The following is a 5,505-nucleotide window of genomic DNA, read 5'->3' on the forward strand; positions in this document are numbered from 1 at the left end:
AGGTGAGGAAGAGGACATAAAATCAAACGATCCGAGTCAGGGCCAGCAACAGAAGTCTGCAAGCAGTGGGGTAAGGGAGTCTTCAGAGAAACAAGCCCAAAGATTAGCATGCTTAGGATTTGGTATTGAGAGAAGAAAAAAAAAAAAAAAGACAGGAAGGAGAAAAGTCATATTTTGAGTTAGAACTCAGGAAAGTGGGCAGGCTTGGCAATGAGGGAGGGCTTCTAGGGATGACGTGTAAGTACATCATGTTTTCAGGTGACTCAACTTTCTTGAGAGGTAGTCTCCTAGCCAGATGATTTAATTCAGCCCAGCTGAATTAACTCTTTTTTTTTTTTTTTTGGTTTTTCGAGACAAGGTTTCTCTGTGTAGCTTTGCACCTTTCCTGGATCTTGCTCTGTAGACCAGGCTGGCCTCAAACTCACAAAGATCCGCCTGCCTCTGCCTCCTGAGTGCTAGGATTAAAGGCGTGCGCCACCACCGCCCGGCTTGAATTAACACTTAAGGGAGGGGCTCTGTCTTAGTTTGGGTTTTTATTGCTGTGAAGAGACACCATGACCCCGGCAACTCTTATAAAGTAAACACTTCATTGGGGTGGCTCACTTACAGTTTCAGACGTTCAGTCCATTATCACCACGGCGGGAGCATGGCAGCGTGCAGGCAGACATGGAGCTGGAGCTGAGAGTCCTACGTCTTGACTCAGAGGCAACAGGAAGTCAACTGATTGTTGCATTGAGTGAAGCTTGAGAAAAGAGACCTCAAAGCCCACCCCCACAGTGACATACTTCCTCCAACAAGGCCACACCTCTTAATGATGTCACTCTCTTTTGGGGGGGGGGGGCATTTTCTTTCAGACCATTACAGGATCATAGTATATAACGTTCTAAACCTGGAGTTAGATCAGAGAGCAAGTAGATTTCCCTTAATGGGCCTCAATATTTTTTTTTTTTTTTTTGGTTTTTTGAGACAGGGTTTCTCTGTGTAGCTTTGCGCCTTTCCTGGGACTCACTTGGTAGCCCAGGCTGGCCTCGAACTCACAGAGATCCGCCTGGCTCTGCCTCCCGAGTACTGGGATTAAAGGCGTGCGGCACCACCACCCGGCATGGGCCTCAATATCTTATAGGCAGCTGCTGCACAGGCCAGAGAGTTTGCTGCCAGCAAGGGAGAGGACTCTTGTCAATCTTATGAGCTTTCCCAAACTGATGAAGTCTGTTACTCTGGGGAGTCTCATGAGCTTCCCTGTCCCTCCAGGAGAGGAGAGGGGGGTTCTAGTTCCAGAGATGCTGCAACCCGCAAGTGAGACCTCGTCAAAGAGGAAGAAAGGAAGATAGGAAGAAAGAGACACTACTTAGACTCTGCAGTGGAGGTTTGGAGGCGTCCACCATTGGGGGAGTGCTTGCCTGGGTTCAAGAGAGAAGTGAGGAGAGTGGAATTTTAAAATTACCAGCTGGGGAGACACGGGGAATTCTCATCAGGAGGATGAGGCAGGAGGATTGCGAATTGGAGGCTGCCTTGGTTACATAGTAAGACTAGATAGATAGATGATAGATAGATAGATAGATGATAGATGATAGATAGATAATAGATGGATGATAGAGATAGATAGATAGATAGATAGATAGATAGATAGATAGATAGATGATAGATAGATGATAGATGATAGATGATAGATAATAGATGGATGATAGAGATAGATAGATAGGTAGGTAGATAGATAGATGATAAAGGATAGATAGATACATATAAAGGTGATTGGTAGAGGATAGATAGATAGATAGATAGATAGATAGATAGATAGATAGATAGATAGACAGACAGACAGATAAAGGGTATTTGTATGTTTGCTGGCTCTGTACAGCTCTCTATCTACTGATCTTTCTTTGTTTCTTGAAAGCCTCACTTGAAGGACCATGCTGCTCTGCCTGGGGGCTATTGATCAGGAACCCAGCTGGCTGCCTCCACACACTCTCCCCAGCCGTTTTCTGCCGGATGTTCGTAACCCGGGCTGTGATATTACCTGGTGTCGTCTCTCCCAGCCGAACTACTGCAGTCTTCTCTGCTGGAGGTGGCCAGCACTCGATTTGACCGGGTTTTGTATCCGTTCATCCATATTTAGTCTTTTCCTTTTGCTTGCTATATACTTGAAAGATTCACTCAGGAAAAACCGAAAGCATACCTACCATAGATCATTCTTCGGACCATACAGAACAGGCCTGAACACATATAACCTTTGAGCATGGCCTTGCTTCCTTCTCAGCTGCAAGCCTGGAAAGTGTTAAGAATATGACAAGAATTCTTATGTAGAGGAAGACTTGTCTTAACCCTTGTGGCCCAGGTTCTCTTTCTTCCTTCCTTCCTTCCTTCCTTCCTTCCTTCCTTCCTTCCTTCCTTCCTTCCTTCCTTCCTTTCTCTCTCTCTCTCTCTCTCTCTCTCTCTCTCTCTCTCTCTCTCTCTCTCTCTCTCTTTCTCCCTTCCCTTCCCTTCCCTTCCCTTCCTTCCTTCCTTCCTTCCTTTCTTTCTTTTCCACGACAGGATTTCTCTGTGTAGCCCTGCTGTCCTGGAACTCACTCTGTAGACCAGGCTGGTCACAGAGACCCACCTGCCTCTACCTCCTAACTGCTGGGATTAAAGGTGTGTGCCACCACCACTGGGCTGTGACCCAGGTTCTTATCAGCTTGCAGTCCTATCCAATGTACCTGTAAGGGCCACCCTACAATCTCATTTATTGAGAGAGAAGAAAGAATTTCTTAGCAACCTTTTGTAGTTTCAGAAGCAACCAAAATCCTACACATGTATGGTTGCTGCTAAGTCACAGAAACCGGATCTTCTTTTGAGAAGCCCATAGTGTTCTGGGGTGTGTTCTTGCCTCTTAGAGCCTTTCTGCTCATATGCTTGCTAAAATCTGTATCAAAAGCTCTTCCTAATAAACTAACTCTGCTCGAAGCCAGCTCATTCTGGAATTCTTTTCTGCAGACAAGTCAAGAATCTTGGTTCTGATGAGTAAAGGTCTCAGGAAAGTGCTTCTTGGCTGCATCATGAAACTGTCTCTAGCCAACTGCCCAAGGCTGCCAACAACTCTACATTAATAAATTGAGTTCATTGGACATGAGGGTACATGCCTCTAATCCCAGCACTTGAGAGGTAGGGGCAGAAGGATTAGGAGTCCAAGACCAGACTGGGTTTCACAGACCTGTGTCTCAAAAGAAGAGTCTCTTGGGGTTGGGGATTTAGCTCAGTGGTAGAGCGCTTGCCTAGCAAGTGCAAGGCCCTGGGTTCGGTCCTCAGCTCTGAAAAAAAAAAAAAAAAAGAACAATTTCTGTTAAAATATCAAACTGAGTTCCTAAGGTTCTAGGGCTAAGGAGCATCACACAGTGGTAGAGTGCAAGCCCAGAATCCCCCAGTGAGGGGCTGGGGGTGTAGCTCAGTGGTAGAGCCCCTGCCTAGAATCCTCCAGTGAGGAGCTGGGATGTGGCTCAGTGGTAGATTCACTGCCTAGAATCCCCCATTGAGGGGCTGGGGGTGTGGCTCTGTGGTAGAGCCCCTGCCTAGAATCCTCCAGTGAGGGGCTGGGATGTGGCTCAGTGGTAGATTCACTGCCTAGAATCCCCCATTGAGGGGCTGGGGGTGTGGCTCTGTGGTAGAGCCCCTGCCTAGAATCTCCCAGGGAGGGGCTGGGGATGTGGCTCAGTTTGGGGGCATTTGCCTAGCACATTCCAGGCCCTAGGTCACCAGTACAGGCAGCTGGAGATGCGCAGGATAGAGAAACAGATCTAGAGAGGTTCTGGGTTTTCTCAGGTTGCTAAGGACACAGGCAGGTAAAGCTAGACTGTAAATGCTGTCTCAAGGGCTTTTTCCCACCATGCCTTTCATCGGAAGCTTCTAGCACTTTCTACCTGAGATACTACTACTTCGGCTTTGTGTCTGTGACGATATTGTCAAAGAAGACCAGCAGCTTCGTACTGCAGAATAACACTAAGAATTCTTTCCTTTCCTTTCCTCTCTTTTTCTTTAAGACAGGATCTCATAGAACCCAGGCTGGCCTCAAACTTGATATGTAATCAAGGACAACCTTGAACTTCTGATCCTCCTGCTTCAGCCTCCTGAGTCCTGAGACGACAGCGTGTACCACCATCATTGTTTATTCAGTGCTGGCGATGGACCCTGGGGCTTCCTGCATGCTAGACAAGCACTGTACCAACAGAGATCCCCAAAACCCAACTTTCTGTCTCATCAAGAACCAATTGTATTCTGGCAAACATCCTACATTGAATAGATTTTTCAGAAATGCACACAAAATGTCAAGAATTTAAACACACACACACACACACACACACACACACACACACACACACACATCCTGCTCATATGATCCCCCTCTTTCAGCTCCATTATTGCCACAGAGGCCTAACTTGTTTTTCAATTATGAAGTCAAACAGTAAAGAGGTCTTGGCTAAGTGTACCACAGAATTCTGTCTTCCCCTTCTTTTTATGCGCGGTACGTACAGACCGTCAACAGTCGTATCTTATTTTCTCCCTCCACCTTGATTGAGGCAGAAAAGGGATGCACAGCCACCGCCCGTCACAAATATCCATCCAGAGCGGTAATTATGGCATCATTATATTCGCTATTTCACTTGTCATGTACCATTAGAAGGTAACAAGATCATTGTCAGTCAGAGATTGTGGAGATAATTAGAGCATCCATAGGTTAGCAGGAAATCAAATTGGTGCCGGTACCCATCAATGCCGAGGCGCCCAATATAATTAGAGGGGGAATATGCAAAGGCTGAGATGAATCAAAGCCCCTCGGGGATCAGCCGCCATGACTGATTGGAGAGCGACTCTTCCAGGATCTGATTCTGCAGATGGTGACACTGAAATAGGTTAAGAGGCAGTGAGGTCTGCCAGAAATAGCATGTCAAGGAGGATCCGTGACACCTGCGGCGCTGGATTCAGCAAAGCCCGGGACTTGGTGTATTTTCCAACTCACTGGTTTTATCTTCTTCCCCTCTTTGTTTTTTTCTAGTCTGGCAGTCCCTCTAGCTATAAAATGGTGCCAAGTGGGCTTTTCCTCAATTGTTGCTCTGGCCATTTTAGGTTTAGGGATTGTTGGATTTGTTCGTTTTTTCTCCCGAGATGTATTCTGACACTAAGACACTTCTCCAGGTTGGTTGGTTGATTTTAGATTTATCTTATTATTTATTGTGGGGGGGGTGGGGGGGCACACAGATGTACATGTTGGGTGCATTTGCTCTTGGAGGTCAGAAGAGCATGTTGGGTCCCTGGGAGCTGGAGTTGCAGGTAGTTGTGACCTATGTGCTGGGAACCAAATTTGTAAGAACATCAAGTGCTCTTAGCCACTGAGTCCTCTCTCTAGTCTCCTAGCTCAGCTTCTTTAAGCCTGGGAGCCCACCTTGTGCCCCTCCCCCAACCAGGAATCTTGTCACGTCCCTAGACTTTTCCAAGAGCTCTGTGGAGTCCATACAGCAGTGGATCTCAACCAAT

Source organism: Peromyscus eremicus, chromosome 23 (genome assembly GCF_949786415.1).
Source record: "Peromyscus eremicus chromosome 23, PerEre_H2_v1, whole genome shotgun sequence".
Classification (NCBI taxonomy): Eukaryota; Metazoa; Chordata; class Mammalia; order Rodentia; family Cricetidae; genus Peromyscus; species Peromyscus eremicus.